Source organism: Megascapheus bottae, unplaced genomic scaffold (genome assembly GCF_031878675.1).
Source record: "Megascapheus bottae isolate mThoBot1 unplaced genomic scaffold, mThoBot2.hap1 HAP1_SCAFFOLD_106, whole genome shotgun sequence".
NCBI lineage: Eukaryota > Metazoa > Chordata > Mammalia > Rodentia > Geomyidae > Megascapheus > Megascapheus bottae.
The window spans coordinates 352,209-376,774 of record NW_028327708.1 but is presented as its reverse complement, the minus strand read 5'-3'; positions in this window follow the sequence as shown (position 1 = coordinate 376,774).

Below are 24,566 nucleotides of genomic sequence, written 5' to 3'. Positions count from 1 at the left end.
GCACACAAAGAACAAATGGAATGCGTCACAGTGGATTAGGTGTATAAGGAACTGGGAATTCTTATAACAATTGCTACTTGTATATGTCAGAAAGGATTTTTAAAGGAGAAGGTGCTGTGAACCTGTGCAGTCTTTCCTTGGGAAAGGTAGTAAAATAAAAGCTAGGAGCTTACAACTTATGGCTAGAAAGTGCTGTACATGATTTTAAATACACTTTTATATTTTAAATGCAATACTTCCTCCTTTTAGAGAACAAGAAAAAGATATGCAAAAGAATATTGTCATTACTTACTTGGATCTAATTCTTAAGCTTGTTTTTTTTTTCCTGAAACCACATCTCAGATATCTGAGTAATAGAATGGCCTGCAGTTACAATTCGTATCTTTATATTTTTTTTCCGATAGAAGAGTGAAATTACTTTATTTTTTTCAAAATCGTGATACACAAGGCCATATAGTATGAAGCTAATTGAAAGGACCTCCAGGATATTGAAGCAAAAGCCATATAACGAATGATTATTGTCCTTAATGTACTATGTTGTCTCTCATCTCCTTTGCTGTCCCTTGTTTATCTCATATTGTTACAGTATCTCACAATTCGTATCTTTAAAGGGCATGTGTTCTAGTTGGAAGACAAAGAGGTGGACTGGAGACTTTTCTGTTTGCTAAACATAATACAATTACATAGGAGTTACCTAAAAATCCTGTGAAGAGCCTAAGGTGATTTGTCCAGGTATCCAAGTTAGGCAAGAAGAAGATTTGCTTTTACCAGCAAAACCAGTCTTTGTATAAAGCCTAGCATTATTTCCTACATAAAAATTATCTCAGGAATTCTCCCTTCTTAGGTCCGCCTGCATTATTGCCTCAGAGTCCCTCTCTGTAAACAAGCACTATTCAGCCATGGTTCATAGGAATCATTGGACATTTAAACACTCAATGTCCTTATGTCTTCAGCCACTGAGGAAACTGAAGTACAAGTCTTTACTGCCCTTCTCTATATAGACACTTGAGGAGGATTTAAAAAGCCTTGGGTGGTCATGTTAGGATATGTAAGTCTCCATTAACTGGTCTCATGACTCCATACAGTGTGGTCAGAGAGATTTCTATGGGATTATGCAGCACTTTTCATTTAGAAGCAGCTGCTGTTTCCTGAGATAGAGAGAGAGCCAATCACTTATGTATACTACCAAATGCTTTAAACACTTGAAATCTTCATACAGGGATGATGTTTCGGGGTATCCTGCCAACACCAATTTTTGCAGTACTTTAGACAACAGCAAAAGAAAAAGGAAATTCAGTGCTTTTGGCTATTCACACATCAAGGCACAATGATTTCAATTTCCAATTATTTGTGGGGTATCTGAGACGGCAGTCTATGTTGCACCGTGTTCTCAGCCTGTGTTCAACACCCAACTATAGCTGTTATCCTTTTCCACAATAGAACTCTTTGCTATTTCCATAAGTGATTCTCCTCTCTGATTAAGTAGAACAACATACATAAGAATCCCCTAGCAGAGATTTGCAATAGAGCAAAAAAACCTTGATACAAAAGGCCATACAGTAGGACGCTAAATGAAAGGATCTCTAGGATATAGAAACATAAGCCATATAATGAATGCTTGTTGTTCTTAAGGTACTATGTTATCTCTCATCTCTTTTGCTGTCCTTTGGTTATCTCATATTGTTACAGTATCTCACTTTGTTACCTGATATATCGGATATATTTGTATTTGGTTATTTGAAATTGGATAGGGAACGGGGGAAAACAAGATGAGGGGTGGGGGTGAGGGGAGGGAAATGGGGACCAAGGCATGTGGAAGGGTATCAATGTATGGGAATTAATGCACCATCTATCTGGCAAATATCATGTAACCCTTCTATTAATTACAGTAAAAAATATATGAAAAAAAAAGAATCCCATCTTGTGCCACTAGTTGTTACACAAACAAATACCAGTTCTGCTATACTCAGCTGGTATTTGTCTGGTATACTCAGCTTTTGCACAGCTCATTTTCCAACCTGAAAAGAGCTTCTCTTGCAAGCAATCTAAACACTGATAACAGATTGAAGCCTAATCTGTCTCATGCCTAACCTCTGCCTGCTTTCACTACCCTCCAAAAACACACTTTCATACGAGGAAAAAGTAACTTTAATTTTAGATGATTCCAACTGTCTTAAGGTTCCACCAGGTTACTGCTGGCTTGTTTTGAAGCTGATTGCTTCATTACTGCTTTCAGGGGAATTAATATCAACTGCCTGCTTGCTGTCCTTGTTAATATCTTTAAAACTTCTTGATTTGGGCCCCTGATAGAAAAACACCCAATGATGGGGCAGTGATTTCTCTATCTTCCCGTAAGTGTCTGATATCATTAATATAATTAATGAGGTGACCAGGGAGCTGGGCTCACTTGTCACTATTAGACAGCTAATATAATAATCAAGACTCGTGCGGGCAAAGTATGAGAACAAAAACCTTTCTGCTCCCCTCCTTTGTCAAGCTGACAAATGACCAATCCTAATGTGGGCCTCTTTTAATAGTAAATATTTTATAAACACAAATGCTAAGGAAACAACAAGACAAGTTTATTCCACTCCAAACAATTTGGAATGACATATATACAAGGCCAGAAACCCAGCTCTAGGAGTTCCAACAAGTGGAGTCTTGCCACTTACCTCAATTTCCCAAATAAAGAGCAGAGTGGTGCTGAAGGGCAAGAAGAGCAGACTTACTATGCAATGTGAGTACAGAGTAATGTAGGAAGAGACAAAGTAAACACTTCAGTTAACCTTTACAGAGATGAACTTTAGGTTTAAATATAGGAAGAACTGAGGCAGAACACTAGGGGTATGTATAATTATTCAACTGTCTCAGATAAAGTTGGGGATAGTATCTCAGGAACTACCAGGGAGGACCTGGGCTCAATAAAAGTAATTTATATATGAATGTATGCTTTATTTTCTCCAGGGGTTCACTCTCCTAGGAATTAATGTAAAAGAAATAGTAATAAATTCCTCATAATCAGTATAAACCTTGGGCTCTACTAGCAGAGATCTGCAATAGAGCAAAATCTTAATACATAAGGACATATAATGTGAAGCTAATTGAAAGGACCTCCAGGATACTGAAACAAAAGCCATATAACGAATGATTTTTGTCCTTAATGTACTATGTTGTCTCTCATCTCCTTTTCTGTCCCTTGGTTATCTCACATTGGTATAGTATCTCACTTTGTTATCTGATATATTGAATTTATTTGTATTTGGATATTTGAAATTTAATAGGGAAGGGGGGAAAACCAAGACGGGTGGGGGGTGTGGGGGGGGAGGGAAACGGGTACCAAGACATGTGAAAGGGTATCAATGTATGTGAATTAATGCACCTTCTATCTGGCAAATATCGTGTAACCCTTTTACTAATTACAATAAAAAAAAGGTAAAAAAAACACAGACCTAGCTCCCTTCGTTATCTGTCCCTTGGTTATCTCACATTTGTATAGTATCTCACTTTGTTATCTGATATATTGAATTTATTTGTATTTGGATATTTGAAATTTGATAGGGAAGGGGGGAAAACCAAGACGGGTGGGGGGTGTGGGGGGGAGGGAAATGGGTACCAAGACATGTGAAAGGGTATCAATGTATGTGAATTAATGCAACTTCTATCTGGCAAATATCATGTAACCCTTTTACCAATTACAATAAAAAATAAAATAAAAAAAAACAAGGTGGTAAGTTTGCAGTAAGGAGGGAAAGAAGGAAGTTGAAGTGTACAGTAGAGACAAGAAAGGCTACCACAACCACTTAGGTAAGAGTTCTGACCAGCCATTTCAACTGTCTCCAACTTACTACTCTAGAAGGATCTTCTTCTCGCTAGGGTACGGTGATCAGCATTTGGAGTTCTTTACTTTCCCCTTCTCTGACCTGTGGCCTTAGGAATTGAATCCATTTCAAGTAGTGCCTATGTACTGATGTGATCCCCAGTGTTCATCTTGAGTACTGCCTGTGCTCTTTTGATATGGACATGTGGGCCATCTAATGCACCACTGCTAATACAGGACCCTTGAACATGTGCCCCACGTCAGCCATCCCAGCCAGTCAGAATCAATGGCAGCACCACTTCTGTTTTCCCCAACAACATTCTAGTCAAAACAACTCTTCCCTGTCACTCCCAAAGGTCTTCCACAGGCACCTTTGTTCCCTAGCATTCATTCCCCACACTGCCAGACACAGGCATTTCCTTTTCTTTTGAAGAACAGCAACTTGCCACATCACAATTCTGAGGAAACATTTACTATGGTTTACCTCTGCTCCTAGAACCAACTCTTACTGTAGTCAAAAGTCCCTGCATCATCTGTTCCCTCCCAATGACCACTTTTCCTCCTCCTCCTCCTCTATTCAAAATATACCAGTACCTTGAGCATGGGAAGTCCCATTGGAACGGAGCCCATGAAGTCATTCTCTTTTCACTCTTAGGGAAAGGATTTTAAATAAAATTCACTGTGTACAAAGTTTCTCTTGGATGCTATATCATAATCTCTGGTTTGGTTCTTTGTACACTGTCCCTCTTTCTGTCCTTGGAGTCAGTCCTTCAAAAACCCTTGTCATTGCAAATTCCTCTCCTTATCTGGAAATTATGTTCCCATCTCCACACAGGATCCACTGCTTTTCCCCATACAGGACTGACAGTGATCCACAATTAAATATTCCAGTATGCGTTCTGATTTGATTACTCATTCTAGTAAAAGGCCACATGGGGCTTCAACAAAACACTGCACAGTGGGAGAAGGGTTTGGCAATTCAAATCAAGATGATCCTGAAGACTTTGCATATATTTGTTTCCTCCATTAGTCTGCTCTCTGAACATACAATATTTACTGCCTCCATTGGTCTGCTCTCTATACATATATTTACTGCCCCTGTAGTATATCAGGCATCATATACATTTTGAAGGGTGACTATCAGCAAATGTAGGTGAAAAGTACACCTTACTCCTGCAACCACTCATGATACTCATATGTCCAAATACACTTCAAATGAAAACCAGTATCTGCTCTAATGCAAATTGATCTGCAAACCTTCCTTGGTTCATAGTACACATAACATATTACATTTTAATGTAGATCTGTTTCATTATCTCTGTACATGCTCTTTTCCACATTAAATTAGGTCTTATCCTTCTGTATCACAAGAGTAGACTATAGCACAGTATCAGCAACACAAATATTTGCCTCACATTACCAACTCAAAAGACACAAAATGACTGGGAAAAAGACCTTCAAAATATCTCTGTTTTTCCATTTACCTTCATCCAAATTCCCCTCCATCCCCCCATTTCCTCATGACCGCTTTCAATTGTTAAAAGGAGCACATCATGGAGAGAGGAGGATGGATTTTTCTTCTACTCTATAAATACATACTTCGTAGACATATGTATATAAACATACATATTGCATAAGCAAATTTAATGTATCTTAAAATATAATTTATAAGAGGACAACACTTTTCCAAATGCAACTCAGCAATATGAATTTTTAAAGTAGGGTTGTTTCACAGTCATTGGGTGACTGAAAGGTGACTTTCACCCGCAACTACATTAGTTAGTCAACAATTCAGTTTTCTCAGATCTGTAAGAGGGGGTAATAGCTGCAAATTGTCCTGACATATGCTACCAGCTGCTTCTGTAAAGCAACAGTTATACAACTTGCTCTCTCTCAGTTTGAAGCAGAAAGAAAAAAGTTTTCTTTAACAGTTATTTTCCATTTTCAAGTTTGGAATTAAAAGTCTGAAACTGCCTCTGTGCACAGTACACAAAAGCCAGTTCACAAAAGCTACTCTGACACATAATTTTAACTGCTGACTCATTTTTTCACAATTTGACCACATTTCAATGTTTCCATGAAATTTTACACTACATCTGAAATAATACCACATTTTTTTCAAGAACTGTTCAGATCCCTCACTTCATGAAGCCTAAAAACCATGGTGAGTGGTGTGTTCAGTGTATAATGCAGGGAGTAGTTGCCGCAGGTCCAAGCAGGAGAAACTGAAGTTCCAGGAAATCAGAATGTGACTACTACAAAATAAGTGTCTTGATTCCTGTTCCTTCATTCAACAACAGTAACATTCAACTCCACATGAGAAAACCATTCATATCAGGAAATCATTCTACCTTTAATTCATGCTATTTATTCAAACTCAACAACACCACCTGTGATTTTCATGGTCTCCAGAGTGCCATGCATGTGCTCTGTTCTTATAACTCAGTCTTACTCCCAAGGCATGGCGCACTGACTATCTTCTCCTGGGAGGACTTCCTCGAAATTCTTCATCAGCCCATTCTCCAGCTCAGAATCATTTTTAATATATTTTTATTGTAATTAATAGAAGGGTTACATTATATTCACCAGATAGAAGATGCTTTACTTCACAAACATTGATACCCTTTCTCATGTCTTGGTCCCCATTTCCCTCCCCCGACCCCCGACCCTCATCTTGTTTTCCCCCCTTCCCTATCCAATTTCAAATAACCAAATAAACATATATACAATATATCAGATAACAAGGTAAAATACTGTAACAATTCGAGGTAACCAAGGGACAGCAAAAGAGATGAGAGATAACATAGTACATTAAGGACAACAATCACTCATTATATGGCTGTTGTTTCTATATCCTGGAGGACCTTTCATTTAGCATCATACTATATGGCCTTATGTATCTAGGTTTTGCTCTATTGGAAATCTCTGCTAGGAGAGCCTAAGGTTTCTACTGATTATGACAAATGAGGGAAACCATTGAGCCTATGTTCCTTTGAATCTGGCTTATTTCACTTAAAATGATTTTATTCTAAGTCTTTCCATTTCCTAACAAATGGGGCGATGTCGTTCTTTCTGACAGCAGCATAGAATTCCATTGTGTATCAATACCACATCTTGTGGATGCACTCATTAACTGCGGGGCATCTGGGTTGGTTCCATACCTTTGCTATGGTAAATAGTGCTGCAGTGAACGTCATTATGATAGTGGATGTGGTATGTCCTTGTTTCTGGACAACAGGGTAAATGCCAACTAGTGGAATTGCTGGGTCATAGGGGAGCTCTAGGTTAAGTCTTTTGAGGAACCACCTGTCAGGAAGGCTCTTTTCCTTTGTTTTGCAGAAACTGTTCTGTATTCAAACAGATCCCTACCTGTATTACTCACTTCTGGAAAGGATTGTACTGTACCACCTAGCAAAAACACTGAGAAACTTCAGCTTCCTGAACAACTAGCTGCAAAAAACTATGAAACATAAGTAATACATTCCTTCGACATTTGCAATGCTCATCAACTCCAGCCTTCACTCACTCTATTCATGAACAATACTTCCTATGCTATCTGGTCCCTTATCTCTTGGAAAGTTAATAACCTTTGCTTCCTCTCTTACCACTTGGACACTTGGTGATTTCTTTCACATATCTTACATGCTAGCTTAAGCTCCCAGACTTAACAACAAAGAGGTTTTATTATAACAGTTCTAAACACGCATATATTTTGACCATATTTATTCTTTTTTTAATCTCTGCTCCTCTTGTTCATTTCTGGTTGCGTATCAAGCTGATGATTAAAAATGAAATTAATGTCCCCTAAGATATATTCCTCTTTGTTATGGCTGGTATCTAAAATGTTGCCCCAAAGGTATATGCTAAAGATTCGATTGCCTGCTGATATGCTTTTTACAAAGTGGTGGGATCATGAAAACTTTGTTCTCACCAAAGGATCAACCTACTCATGTGTCCATAATTTGATGAGCTATTGGGAAGGGATAAAAACTTTCCAATTTGAGCTGGGACTTAAGGTTGTTAAATGCATCCCTGAAATGTGTCCTTGTAAATGATGTTTGTTCTGCTCTCTTCTCTCTCCTATTTCTCTTCTATCTCTGCTCTCCAGTCTTCAATTCTCTTTCTCCTTCTTCCACTTCTCTCCTTTTTCTCTTCTCTCTCTCTCTCCTGCCTACTTAACGTGAATAAATGGCTTCCTCCTCCACATATTCCTGCTACCATGATGTTCTGCTTCTCCCCAAAGCAGACTGAAACTATATCCCAAAACAAATGTTGCCACCGTTAAGCTGATTTTCTTAGGTATTTTGCCATAGAGCTAGAAGGCTAGCACATTCTTTTACTACCTATTTTTTCATATATTTTTATTGTAATTAATAGAAGGGTTACATTATATTCACCAGATAGAAGATGCAATACTTCACAAACATTGATACCCTTTCTCATGTCTTGGTCCCCATTTCCCTCTCCCCACCCCTGCCCCTCATCTTGTTTTCCCTGCTTCCTTATCCATCCGATTTCAAATAACTAAATAAGCATATATACACTATATCCGATAACAAGGTGAAATACTGTAACAATATAAGATAGCAGAGGGACAGCAAAAGAGATGAGAGATAACATAGTACATTAAAGACAACAATCACTCATTATATGGCTTGTGTTTCTATATCCTGGAGGTCCTTTCATGTAGTGTCATACTATGTGGCCTTGTGTATCTAGGTTTTGCTCTATTGGAAATCTCTGCTAGGAGAGCCCAAGGTATCTACTGATTATGACAAATGAGGGAAACCATTGAGCCTATGTTCCTTTGAGTCTGGCTTACTTCACTTAATATGATTTTTCTAAGTCTTTCCATATCCTTACAGATGGGGCAATGTCAGTCTTTCTGACAGCAGCCTAGAATTCCATTGTGTATAAATACCACATCTTGTTGATCCACTCATCAACTGAGGGGCATCTGCGTTGCTTCCATATCTTTGCTATAGTAAATAGTGCTATCTAGATATTTTCTTTACCACTGCTTGCAATACTTCATTGATATTATCTCAGAGGCACACTCTGACTCAACTTTCAGATCTTAATGATTCTTTTATTTCTTTACACAAATAAAATTTTCCATTGTCATTCAACTCTTCTACTCAGTAATCTTCAGTAGCTCTCTATTTCATCCAATAATAGGCCAAAATTTCTCCTGAACCAGGAAACAGAAACTTAAGTCTCTGAGCTAGCTAATTAAACTTCTAAATTTCAAAATCACCATCTATGCATATGTGTGGACATTTATATAGTAATATTCAAATGGTAAAAGATTCTTTATAATTTTTTCTATTCACCTAATGAATTATTCCCATCATCATATACTCTTCTACTCCTTGGTTATGATTCCCACTGTGATATCATTAACAATTCGTTATGGATCCCATTTCTTCTAAGTTTCTCTTCTTTCTACTTAGGATGGTTTTCTCACACCAGTAACCTTATGTTTGACCTAATTTTGAAACGATTTTCTGACCCTGTTCGAGAGCTCAGACATCAAAAAGATATTCACCATCTTTCTAGAAACTGGCTTTGGTTTAACCCTAAAATGAGTAAATAGGTGTTCTTCATGAACTGCACTCAAAGCTTACTTGCTACTTAAAGCAAGACCTCAAAAAACATCACAACTCATAAAATCAATAATATCACAGAGTTCTTTTGTAAAGAACTTCAAGCATTTACATATATGCAATGAAACTGATGTGCAGTCAAAATGACAGAAACAGATGGTTCTGCCATCACTTTATATGACACTTGTTTCTCCAGGCAGGTGAACGGAAGGAACCAGTTGTAGAAGGTGAAAAGGGTCTTGCAATTTAGAACCCACTGAAGTATAAAATGCCACCAAACTTGTCTCAAATTAAAACACATTTTAGTTTCTTCATTTGAAATCCTATACTGGGTAAGATTAAAAATCTCATAACTACCCAGATTTAAACTCTGAGCTTCTGATCATCCGAGGCCTGAAAATACTGGTTTGTGATGAACAGGTCTTAGGGAAACAGAAGGGGCATTTCAAATTCAAGATAAAACTATATCCATTGAGAATCTATATAACTGTCCAAACAAGAGTTTTCAAGATAAAATATCCAATTTATTTTAAAGTAAGATGTTTTAAATGTTCATATTCACCAAGTTTCACCAACTTACATATTCCTTTATTTAACAGTGATTTATTGATAAGAAATAATACAGTATAATGAACAGAGCACAATATCTGGTATTGTATACCTTGGGTTTCCTTTCCTACCTCCCCTACTTGTTGATTCTGTAGAACTATAGTCCTGGAATAGAAGCCTGGCTTCATAAGCTCTGGCTTAGTGAATTAACCCTATTTTTGATCAACTTTCCATACAATCTAACTAAAAGTGCCTATATTATAGCAAATTTGATAATTAAATGATATTTTAAGAGCCTGGAGAAACTGGTAACACTAAACAGTTATCTACTGGATGGGACCCAAAAAGTGATTAATGTTACCTACCCATCATGCCCAAGTCCTGGAGTGCTAAAGCACTCCAGTTCTTGTATCTGGGTCAGACTTGATCAACGTCCAAAATAAATTAAAAATATAGAAAACATTTTTAACAAGATTGTCCATTCAGCCCTTAAGAACAATTGAAGTTTGCACTGCTAATTCTGATGAAATAACAAAAAAGACCATAATGAAAATATACGCGCAGTCTAAAAGATTTGCAATAGAGCAAAATCTTGATACATAAGGACATATAATGTGAAGCTTATTGAAAGGACCTCCAGGATGGTGAAACAAAAGCCATATAATGAATGATTGTTGTCCTTAATGTACTATGTTGTCTCTCATCTCCTTTGCTGTCCCTTGGTTATCTCATATTGGTATAGTATCTCACTTTGTTATCTGATATATTGAATTTATTTGTATTTGGATATTTGAAATTTGATAGGGAAGGGGGGAAAACCAAGACGAGTGGGGGGTGTTGGGGGGGAGGGAAACGGGTACCAAGACATGTGAAAGACATTTGTTTCAGAGTTCATTTGTTGGACTTATGCTAGGAAAAATCAACTAATGGCGATGCAGACAACAAAATATGAGGATTTACCTATCAAACAGCTTGAAAAACATTAAGAAACATTTTAGTAAAGTGCTTATACTTATTTTTAATCAGTCAGAATTTCATTTCAATATCAAGGCACCCTTCACAAACTTATGAAATCCCTGATGACTAAAGTACAACAAGATTCTGCAGGAAAAGATAACACACCTAAGAGACTGTGATGAAGGGGTGGATGAGCCATGGCGTAGAAATCTAAGAGCAGAACAGCATAGATAGTCTATCACCTCCAGCTGGAGAGTGTTGTTTGCTTCTGTTTTCAGGGACAGAGTTCATGAATCATCCCATCAGTTTTTAAAACTTCAATCAGAGAAGTCAACTATTTGATGTGCAATCTTTATTTTCTTCTTTTTTTCCCACCCAAACCATAATATAGTGCAGAAAGAATATGTGTGTGAGGGATGCAAATAATAATCGCTACACCAAGTCGTCCTGGTGTTGACAGAAAAAAAAAGAAGAATTCCAGCAGCAATGTGTGAATCACGGGGAAACCATTACTGATGTGGCCAGTTCAGGTCACTGTGTTTTCAGATTGGCGGCCCCACAGAGCCTCCACAGTTCAAGTCCCATCTGACACGCACACATGCACTCTGGATCACTCAAAATAAAAACTGCTCTCCCTACACTTGTCTGTCTCCATGAGGTCAGCATTAAATAACTATTATGTCTGGCATAAAGAGCAATGGCTGCTCTTTTTTTCAAATGCCACCAGTTCCCATTTTAAAGTAAATGCCATTTGGTCAAAAATATGTATTCGTCTTGAAATCTGATAGGACTGAGTTGCAAAGCACTTCTGATTTTGTGCTCAGAGTACTTTTGTGGGGAAATTGCCACTACCCACTCAGGCCTCTAGGGCCCCAGAGCTCAGGAATCGCTGAGCTCTGTCATTCTCGCCTACTTCTGCTGATTCCATGAGCCTTAGTGCCACCTCTGTCCATCATCATAGCATGTCTCTAACGTGTCTTAAATTTTTTCAAATGAAAATGGAATGACATACAATGATAATTTTCATAGTAACTGTAAATTTACATTATTTTATTAATAAAAATCAATTGTGCAAGCCTCATGTATTACTGTTATACTGGACCCCAGTAATTATGAATACTGTCAATCTACATTCTATTAGTAACATTATTCTGGAATTTTAGGGTTATTTTTAACCATTTTAGAACATATTAGTTTTACAAGTTCTCATTTACATACACACATACATACATAAGACAAACCCAAGTAAACCTTGCTTCTGATGTCTCTCTTTGTCTCTCTCTCATCTCAACACAACCCCCTTTCTTAAAACATTTATCAGGAAAACACTGACTAACACACTGAATTCATAACCTAACTTTGGGGATTGAAACTTCTTCCTACAATTACTTAATAAAAACAAATATTGTTAAAACCATTATCAATGCTTTGTTTTCATGCTAGCATATAAGTACTCTATCAAATTCTGAAGTACTTGTTTTTTGAATACATACCAAGAATATGACTAGCATTTGGCAGAGGAAGTGGATGAATATCTTATTTTCCAGAATGCCTCTCTCTATACCCCTATGAACATTTCTAATTAGGGTTATGGCAACACTTGATAAATGTTCCAGGTTTCATACCCTGTAATCATCAGATTCTCATATGACTGGATAAAAAGATATTTGCATGATACACATGAAGCTGCCAAAATCTCTGACTGCTTAGTGCAACATCAAAGTAGATGGATGTGATCCTGGGAAGGTAAAAGACAGAAAATTCCAAAATACTATGTCCCTCATTATAGCATCAGGTTCCGAGATTTTCCCTCAGTTCCCTCAACTTGAGAAAGTTACCAAGGGAATTGCTGATAACAGTATGACTCTTCTTTATAACTGCAGGGAACCTCAGGAGAGCAGTCATTATGTTTTCCAACTGTTTAAAAATAATTTCCTTTCTATAGCTGAATTTTTAATGTTTACTATCTGTAAAAGATGGTTTTAATGTACACGAAAGATGGAAGGCAAATTATCAGGAACTGCCCCTTCCCCTGGGAATTTCTATTTATAATGCGAAAGACATGAACATGAATGTAACTTCAATAGGAGTACATGAAGACATTAAATTTTACGTAACAGAAGATCAATAGAAAGGTTATGCCAGACCTGAGGGAGAAAGAATCAAACCTGCTTGTGAGAACCTCAGAAGAGAACAAAGTGTAGACTTTGAAAGAGTGAACCAGAACTCACTGGGAGGATTTCAAAATGGAGGAAATCACTGAGTAGAACTTAGGCCAAGTTCTCAGGAAAGGGGAGATCATAGGCAATGACTGGAGGCCAAAAAGACTGAAGAAAGGAGTGAAAATGAAAATCAAAAAATAGGCCAATTCTACATCTGAAAAAACACTCAACTCAAATATATTATCCTCTACAATGATGCAGTAAAGAAAAAGATCATGTTAGGAAAAGAACTGTAAAATCTTTTTTGTTACCTCCCAAACTGTAAGTGAAAAGTCCAGCCTTCTTCCATTCAAATCGTTTGTCTCAGGTACTTGTCACAGCAGTGACCAACTGACTGACACCTTATCTCTTTTTGTTTCTTCTCTGAGTCACTGTACTCTAGCAGTATTGACAACTTCACTGTCTTGAAATAGACCTAAAGCATTTTGAGTCTACCATTTCCTCTGCTGGGAACATTCACACTCAAAGTATTTGATATCCTTGTAACAATTCCATTCCTGACAACAGCTTGGCCTTTCCTCAAATGTGACATTGTTTGCTGAAACCTTTCCTGATTCATCCTTTTAAAAATTCCCTATGCTCTCTTTTTCACCTGTTGCTCTATAACCTAGGTAACTTATTTGATTATGAACATACCTATGTCTATCTATAAATATGTATACCACATTCATCTTTTAATTTTTGTTTTCATGAGGGCAGGAATCTCCTTTTATCTGTGTCTGTTCACTTCTGAATCTCTGAAATAGTTGTTTGGCACCTGGCAGACATTCAATTACTACTTCATAACTTAAGAACCAAATAAATGGGTCAACCTGAACGAGGTTAAAATACCTCATTAAGATCATTAAGATAAAATTAAAAGTGTCAGAATACTCTATGCACATGTATGTACATGAAAAATGTGGCTTTCTGTGATTGGTTTGGGATGGCAGGGAAGGGTTTGGGATGGCAAGGAGGGAGAATAACAAAAAGGACGAGTATGCTTATGTGGACATGTCAATGTTAATGATGTCGGCAAAAAGGGACACTTTCCAGAAGAAAGTGAAGAGTAGCTGATTTGATATTGTTTTTTTTGCTAAAAAGTGTGAATAAGACAGAAAACTGGATTAACAGCGCAGGAATCCTCTACAGTTGTAATCCCCCCCCTTACATGAAGGAGTCTTGTCTCCCCAGGGAGCCAGGTGGCAGGAAGCCCTTCCCACTGTGAAGACTAGTTTGCAGAATTCCATGATTTGGGGGCTTGGGAAAAAGTCAAAATATGCAGTGTTTATGCAAAAATAAAGTCTATTCAATGACTTCAAGCCAGTGTTTCCACATGAAAACACCAAGACTGAAAGAAAAATTCTGAAATCCAAAGATTAAATATAAAATTCACTTCGATAAGATTAATGCATACTATGTGCAATAAGATTCTTAGCTTCCGTCCTTGCAAATTATGAGTTCCCAAAGTTAAGGTAAGAAAAGTTATTTTCTACAAGGACTGTTCCATTTTCCTTTGTTATATAGACATTCATTCTTTTCCAACTGAAAATTTCTTTCAAGAATTGCACATTGTAAGTGTAGATTCATAGTTCTCTATCCCCAAAAGAGAATCAAAGTAGCTCAATGTTTCTCAGTTAGCTAAGAAACAATACTTGTGAATTATAAATTACAGAAACAACCAACCCCTGGTTAAGGAAAAAATCAAATGAAGTAATTCAGACTCTCCCAGAGTGACAAGAGAATAGGTTGCCTTGTTGTATAAAAGAACAAGTTTCCTGCCTCCTGGCTGTCCTCTGTCCTCTAAATAGTCAACAACATTTTATTGTTTCTCAGTACTCCATTTGGTGCATCTCAACTTGCTTTTTATATTGCCTTAGTTTATGAAAATAAATGTTGTGCTTTCCTGGTGGGACCAAAAATAAATGATGGATCATACTGTACGTGGGTTCTTGCTCATGACAATCCAGACTGCTAACAGATTGTTAATATGTTAACAGTTCTATTATAAGATGCTCAAAAATGTAATTTTAAGGCCATTTGTGGAGCTGGATTCTGCATGCCAGGGGTCATCAGGACTGACATAGCTGAGAAGCTGTATGACCTCTCCACTCAGGTGTCTGCAAAGGTGTGAAGGGTGAGATAACCCAGCAGTTTAGGGTAGCAGTTTTCAAGCTGTTCTGTTTACCCAGGGGTAGCCACTTTGAGCAGAATGTTAACTAAAATAATACAGTAAGTATGATCGAGTTCCTTTTGGTACAGAGCTACTTAAAATTAAACTAAGGGTATTTCACATCCAGAATTTTCTGGCAATGACAAGGGTGAAGAAAAATTACCAAAGGCTGAACTCAAAGAAATTAGTATGTATTTTGCAGTTCCTATTCTCAAAGATATTGGCAGAAACATTTAATCATATGTGATCCAAAATATTTAGCTTTGGTGTTATTCACATGTTTTATTTATTATTTATATATGTTACTTACAAATTACAAGGTGTTCCTACACAGATTCTTGATACTGATATTATAAAGGTGAAGTCTAGCATTAGGTAGGAACCTCTGTGATATCACAAAGAAGAATATACAGAAACATACTTAGTCAGATAAACAGATAGGAGTACACTTCACACATTCATCTCGGTAAATTTTCACTGAATGAGTGGCAACATTTTGAAAGAAAATATTTAGTAGAAGGTTGTTACCTACTGTCACAATTGCTACCCTCAAACACTAGATAGTAACAGCGAAGTCCAGCTACTGATTTAGACTGACTCAGACAAATTTCATGCAACTCAATTTTCCTCAACACTTCAGTGCCATACACCACAGCAAATGTTTATACTCACAAAATTTCCATAAGTCAGTGTGTACTCTTACCTTACGCTGTGTCATTCAGTATTTATTTTACAAACTAAAGTATTATAGAGAGTATTTTCACATTGTTATTATGTGTTTTACTTTAGTATCTGTGTATATTTATCATTTATACAACTGAAATTGTAGGGGAGTGTTTTGGTTTTTCAGGTGTCCACACCCCACCTGCTCATTCTCTCCCTCATATTACTAGGCAGAGGTGTTATTTCAACTAAACATGCAGAGCTTCTGTGTGCCAAGGATATTTAAATATTTTCATGATGATAACCTTATTTGGAAGCCAATTCTTTAAAAAGCCTTTAACCAGTACTCCAGATTTCCCAGCCTAGTATGTTTTTCCAGTAATTGCATATAAACGCATAGAGACAATTGCATGCTGATGCACTCTGACTGTTACAAGGCCCTGAGCCCAACTCTGAATTCCAAAGGTAGGTTCAGCATCACCTAAAACATACATTGAGTTTAAGGGAAAAAAATTCCTGAAAGAAACTAAAGAAGGCTCACTACTCCCCTAACTTACAACTAAATATACACAAAAACAATGGTAATATGCCAAGTGAGAAAACCCCAAATCAACTCAGACCCGGTGATCATAAGGCCAGTGGGATGTGGGCACTGCACTGCACTGCTGGCCACGGCCACTGGGCTAGACCTCGTCCAGGTGAGGAAGAGGCTCCTTCTGATACGCTCTCCACAACTCACACGCAAGTCATTCCATACGTGAGAGCACGTCTGTTTTCTTCACAACTGTTATCTGGGAATAGAGCTATCTTCTTCCTAAAACTATTATAAAGGACTTCAAACTCCCAGAAAAAGAAATAGAACTATTAGTATTTTCTGGCAGTTTTACATTTGTGTTATTTAAATGTAAGAAATAAAATGTTATTTCCTATAAGAATACCTCCTAAATATAACAAAGCAAAAGGGCTAAAGAGACCAGGCCGAGCAGGATTCACAATCTTCCCAGGGCTAGAAGTTCAGCAATAATGTTTGCCTAGCAAGCAAATCCTAGAGCTGCCAAATAGAAAACATGCAAAACCTTTTCCAATTGTATTCCCTCTGAAACATTTAAAACTTCTTCCCAATGACAATCCTTCCTGAAAAGGCCTTCTGAGGTCAGAGATACTTAGAACTGTGCGGAAGTATCAAGTCACATGGGAACAATGCATCGATGCAGGTCTTATTACTTGTGATTAGAGTCGGATAACTAACCTCACACTATGACTTCTAATAAACATTTCTATACTATACTATAGTATTCTTGAAAGAACTCATACTGCTTTACACAAAACATCTGCAGCTGTGAGGAGGAAAATGTCCACTGACTCTCACTGGAGTTGGGGTATTTTGACATCATTTTCAAGGTAAGCAAACAGAGAGAGGTTAAATGACATTGGAAGGCCACATGTTTCCTCTTTCTGAAGGAAGATGATGGTTGCGTTGCAAATAAAGAGAACTTCAACCAGAGAGAATTAGTGGAGCAGTCACAATTTGACCTTTCACCCTCTGACTCTAGCAAGCTATTAGAATTGTGTATATATGTCATCGTTATACTATTGCATGAGAAATGAATTAACTAATTTCCACGCTGATACTCGTGCTGCTAGAAAATCATGCTTCCATTCAATTTTACATAAAAGTATACCAATGAATTTAGACTGTTCTACTAAATCTCATGTAATGTTTAGATTTCTATTATGTCAGGTAACTGAAACCATGTTCCCCATACTTCAGAATTTAACGTATCAGAAAGCATGGAGAAGATACACAAATGTGTAGCTCAGTTGACAAAACTCGGGTTCCTTCTGAATTACTGTTATGTTTTTACTGCTGTCCCTGTAAGTCAGCAGTGTCAATGAGAAGCCTACTGTGTATGAATCAATAGATAATGAGATGAGTGAAGTTTTAGGATTGGAGGCCACTAACACTAGTTCTTTGCTATAGACTTTCAATCCCAGTTACAATATAATTATACTAACCTTAATTTTCCAATGACAAATTTGAACATTTATTTGAGAATCACAAAACAGACATTCCTCTGCTTACATGTTTCAAAATAGTACTCTTGTTGAATTTTAATGCAACCAAGACATAATTCATATCATAAAAGAGATACAAACTTGTATGAGACTTTACTTACAAGTAGTTATTTTCGGATAAATTTGTATAAGAAAGACAAGGATGTTTGTATGGCACAGAAAACATGTAAAGGGGAATTTTTAGGGATAGTTATGATTTTAACGTAGCCGAGATTATGATGGAAATCAAGACAGTCTTTACGACCCATTTGATTGAATAGTATTGGTTAGCAAGGGTTAAGGGAGAATTTTTGGAACCAAATGTATTAAAAACTAGTTTGGAGAAAGAGAATAAAATTAAATGAATATAGAAGAAGAGAGATGATATGAGTACAAAAGGTGAGAAAAATCAAAGGAAAAGCTGTCTTTTTCCTTGTTGGTATTGTTTATATCAGTTTCCCTTTGTCCTCCTCTATCAATCTTCCCTACCTGGGAGTAACAGAACCACAAAAGCAAAATGGAAAGTATCAGTGGTAAATTAGCTTTCTTAGCTAGTGATAGATGTCTCATAATCAGGAAAGAAATAGCATAGCAATACAAACAGAAACTCAAGTAGTTTGTTGTATCCAAACTACTGCATATTCTACCAGGGTACTGGAACTAGAGTTAACAAGTTCTCATTTAACCTCCTCTTCATCTCTAAATGCAGCACTCAAAAGTCTTCACAGCTTAACTTGACTTTCAAGATCATGCATTTGGGATGTATTTATCATTGTTCAGAATAGGGGAGGAAAGTGCCCAGGTAAAAGAAAGGCAATTTCGCAAAATGAATTAAAGATAATTCAAGAGAAAGGAGATTGACAAAGAAAGAAACACTTGCCACAACTGCATACATTTTACTTATTTAAGGTACAGATAATGAGATTTTATAATGATCCATACATAAGATTACCACATAAATAATTTTATTTTCTTAAAAAATGGGAAATGCTGACCAATTCTAATAGCTGAGAGATACCAGCCAGGTTTTTGAGGAAGTTATTTAGATGGGAGGAATGATGAGTACAATAAAAGGACTCTGGATACCCCAGAACAGAAGAGCATAATAGTAGGAAATGTTTAAATAAGGAACTGTTTTAAGCAAGAGGTCATGAAGGGAATTAGCTGTTCCCACGAGTCCAGATGCTCCAAATCCACAGGAGCAATGGTAAGAATTCTATGTTTCACCGATAAGGGAATGAGGGGGATAAAAAATTAAGTTGAAATAGACATCCTAGGAGGAACTGGTACACATGCCATGGCCATACTCCAGTTATATTTGGAAAGAAACTAAATCAGAACAATGTAATTGGAGTTACATTTCTAAAGCAGAAAATACATTAAAAAGTAACAAATGTATGGCTTCCTTCTGCCAAGTCCTGGGTAGAGAAGGAAAAAATCCACAACTTCTCAATACTTCGCAAGGAACCACTAGTCTTGAAAATAAGAACCAGCATCCTAGCAAAAGCAGAAAATACAGGAAACAACATCACGAGACCGAGACGTGTCACTTGCTACTCAAAGTAGTGAAAGATGCAGCAAACCTGCAGATTTTAACCATAGGGTTTTGAAATAGAACAGAAAATAGGGTGCTTGAAAAATAACAGAAGAGGTTTACTCATCCTTCTCCTTAGAGTTAAGACCAATCTCCTAGTTTGTTCCTTGGTTCTAAACAAAGTAGAAACAATCATAAGCATCTGGATAGAATATAAAATGATACTTGTACACTCTTCATGCAAGATAGACACCAGGAAGAAATCTTTTATTCAAGGAAGTAGGGTTTGCCCTGTTGAAGAGATAGGAGAGTGAGTAGGTAGGTGCTGGAGAAGGATCTTCTGTAGAATTATGAGTCAACCCAAGAAAACTAAATTTCTGTATCATAAAATTAGCCAGCAAAACAGAAAGAATAGTTCAAAAACATGAAACTTGTTGGCTTGATTTCTGTTTATATTGGTGAAGTACTTGCTCATTGAGGATCAATATTTCCACTGCAAACAACAAGCAAACTTGACTAAAATATAAAATGACTTACGTCTGGAAAGCACTGGGGAGATTCCAAGGTGTTAAGAATTTGAGAACCAAGATCAAGGAGAGAGAGAAAGGATAAAAGCAAGAGACCTAAATACCAAATCACCACATGGAATGTACAAGTTCTAACATACAAGCTGAAAATAAAATCATGGGGTAGTTGCTAAGAGATGGAGTAGGTAGATCCACTTTTAAGCTTTGTCACCAAGTTAATAAAACAAACTTTGACAGTCATAAAAGAGGACACGGGTATTTTCTGCATGATTTTACTGATGTTAAGGCTCTACTTTGCATAAAAATGTTGAAAGAAAGCAACATTTGATTGTTGGCAAGTGGCATGCAGAGATGGAGAAACTTGAGAATACATATACCATACTAGCAACACTCTCCTTTTTGAGAAGTGAATTTTAGAAGTGCCCTTAAGATAACAGTCCAATAAGTCACATTTTTATTAGTATTTGATATGTATTTTTGTGTAAATACAACATATGTATGTAAATACATATGTATGTAAATACGATAAAAATTAGGCTGTATCTAGTATCGGTAACATTACTCCATTTATGAGGCAGCACTGTCATGATGTAATGACTTTCTAAAGGTCTCACCTCAACACAGCAATGAAATTCCAAAAGGGTGTAGAGGAGTCATTCCACCTGCGAACATCCTGCCCTGGATCCTCCACAGTTCATGTCTAATTCATGTCTTCTGCAAACACAATATACATCCATTCTATACTCCATAGCTCCCAACATCCTCACGTATTCCAACAGCAACTCAACAGCAACTCACAGGTCCAAACTCTCAGCTAAATCAGACATAACTAGACCTAAAACATGATTCATCCTGAGGCAAATTCTGTCTAGCAAGGATGTTTTAAATCAAAGTGTTAAGGTTAAGTGCTTCTCAAACACAGTGGAAGGACATACATCAAAAAAGAAATGCACAACAGGACCCACGTAAATTCACACAAGGAAAGCAACATTAGACCCTAAACTCTATACCAGTTCTCTGCATGTGTTCTCTATTGGACACACAGTGGTGGTTGACACCACAAAGCCTTTGGCAACCCTGCTTCTTTGGCTTTGTAAGTTCATCTATCATATATTTTTCTTCCACAAAGCTCTAAAGCAGAGAGAGACTGCAGAGAGGATGGGTTTTACTCCATCTTCCAGGAAATTGTTCTCCATTTCCACCATAGATTGGCTAACTATACTTCCATCAGCATTCTGTCAAATTACCTAAGCACTCTTCTTAGAGGATTCAGACTTTCTCTACAGCACCCTTCTTTCTCCCAATCCTCACCAGCACAAACCTCAATATTTTGCTAGTGACAATACCGGTTTTCTGGCCTGCTCTTCCAAATTCTTCTGGTTTTTATCCAGCTTCAAAGCTGCTTCCACATGTTTAACTATTTGCTATAGTGATAGTCTCACTTTTCAATTTTCTTTTTTAGTCTGTTTTGTGATGCAGTCGCTATACCACAGACTGGGTCAATCATAATCAGTAGAAGTTTTTTTTTTGTCTCACAGTTCTGGAGACTGGGAAGTCTGAGATTGAGAGACTGCATCTGGGAGGTGCTTCTTGCTATGTCTAAAAAGACAGCAGGACAAACACAAAGTATGATAGAGAGAAGAAAAAAGCTCAAAGAAATTCACCTTTTTTTGAGAGACTTTTGAGAGTTAGAAAAGCCTACAAACCATAACAAATAATCTATTCTAAACATGGCAGTTGTAGCTGAACATCTTTGATATTTTCTCCAGTTTCTTACTAATTTAAAACACTTTGTAGTCTGTGAGCTGGGAGTTGTAAACCTTAAAAAGGTTGTATTATCAAACATTTAAAACAAATGTAGAAAAATTCATATGTAAAATCTTAATTAAAAACACATAAGCAGTAGAATACTAATTTATAGGAGCTATTTCCAACAAAGAAATAATCTATAACTAAGTCTCAAACATGATTATGAACATAGATGACCATTTTAAAATATGTGTGGATTGAAAGAATGCCACGGTTTATAAAACTGTAATACTTCTGGTGAGATGATTTTTATGGCTAAGTAAAACAAAAGGTAAGATTTTAAGCAAAAATTTAATATCAATCAAACCGTTTTATTTTATTTATTTATTTTTTTATTGTAATTAATAAAAGGGTTACATGATATTTGCCAGATAGAAGGTGCATTAATTCACATACATTAATACCCTTTCACATGTCTTGGTACCTATTAACCTCCCCCCCACCCACCACCCATCCCCCCGTCTTGGTTTTCCCCCCTTCCCTATCAAATTTCAAATAACCAAATACAAATAAATTCAATATATCAGATAACAAAGTGAGATACTGTAACAATATGAGTTACCCAAGGGACAGCAAAGGAGATGAAAGATAACATAGTAGATTAAGGACAACAATCATTCGTTATATGGCTTTTGTTTAATCATTATAATATTTATCATCTAAGCAGAAGTGCATCTTGTGTATTGGAAACTGCAGCATCAAATTGTTGAATTATTTCTTAATGCTGCCTCTAACTTCCTTTACATAGCAGCAATAGATTTTGTTTTGATCTTGATTTTTTTAGTGATTCAGTCCATATAGAGAATTAATAATTAATCTGGTCCTAATATCAATAGCCTGTGAAATACTAAATTAACTGACATTCCGGATTCTTAATTACTGTTTTCCAAGTTAGCATTGATCTTTTTATGGTTGGCTATGGTGCACATTAGATATCTATAAGCAGCTCCAACAGCAACTGGGACATTGTAGGGTGCTCAATAATGTTTTATTGTTTTTGGTCGTGGGACCTGAACTCTGGGTCTCGGCATTGGCCCTGAGCTCTTCAGCCCATAGCTACTACCCTACATCTTGAGCCACAGCACCACTTCCTGCTCCATGAATTTTTGTTATTATTTTAGGAACCAGAATTGGCCACCACACAATAGAAAAATTATTGCTCACAAACATCACATTAATATATAAAAGAGAATGGCTATTAATATCTTTGAAATACATTGTGAAAATATGGCAAGAAAATAAAAAGGTAGCTTGTTAATGATAATCACACTGATAAGACTTATTATTCCTTGTATATTCTACATATGTTCATTCAGCAGGTTTCTCATGTTGAGTACAACAGACTACATAAAGGTAAAGCAAAAAGTAATTCTTGTCCTATAGGATTTAGTCTAGAAAGAGAAACAGAAATCTTATTATACAGGTGAAATTTGTTTTTGTAGAGCTCACTGTGAAACCACCAGTAAAAATACCTTAGTATGAGGATAACTATGTACATGTTAAGACTTGAAGGAAGAGTATAAGGGTAGGGCAATAATCTCTGCCATGAAAGAAGAACCCCATACTTGGAGTTTGCAGTACATACAGAAATCTACATAATAGTTCAAGGTAGCTCTCAGGAACGAGAAACTACCAGAATAAATGAAGCTAATACCACTGAGAAAATCTGAAAAAGTTCTCAGTAAATTTGTGAGACCTACATACATACACAGTTACTTATTTGAAATGTAAATATAATTGAGCATGCTATATTTATTTTTAAATCCGTATTCCCAGTTATCACATAAGTCCTGAGTAGAAAGTATATCAGAAGAAAAATCACAATTGCAAACATGAGAAAGGGTAGTAATGTTTGTGAAGTAATATATCTTCTATCTGGCAAATATAATATAACCCTTCTATTAATGACAATAAAAATATCTTAAAAAAGAAAATTTACATTTTCAGACAGTATTTGTGGAGCATTATATTTCTGCTTTTGTTAGCTCCAATTTCTACAGGCAGATCTACATATGAACATTCCTGGACAGTCTTCACTTTAAAATGTTGATTCAGTACCCAAGTAATTTTAACTCCCTTAGTCCATAGGCTATGGGAGTGAAATCACAATTTCAACAAGTGCTGGAGGCCTAGGATGTATAGGTATAGGTACCAGAATACACCTAGACAGCTTTATCATATCCATGTTCCTCCATAATGCCTAATATTCTCTGTGTGATCCATTCTTGTACTAGAACTGTTACTCTTCAAAAACCTCAAGGTGTTCAAGGAAGAATTGAGCTTCTTTCCCAAAAGAAATGCCAGTTCCTTAATAGCAGGGTATATACCTCAGATTATATCTTAACCTTTCACCATTACAATTGTAATTATAATTAACTTTTGTTGAGTTTTTGTTGCAGGCCCTGTTAAAAAGAGACTTAAATAAATTAGAGATCTAATTAAATTCGACAGTTCAGTAACTATTTCTTAAATGCTTTCCTCTCCCACATTTTTTACATTTTAAATATATTTTTTGTAATTAATAGAAGGGTTACATTATATTCACCAGATAGAAGGTGAATTACTTCACATACATTGATACCCTTTCTCATGTCTTGTTCCCCATTTCCCTCCCTCCATCCTCGCCACTCATCTTGTTTCCCCCCCTTCCCTATCCTATTTCAAATAACCAAATA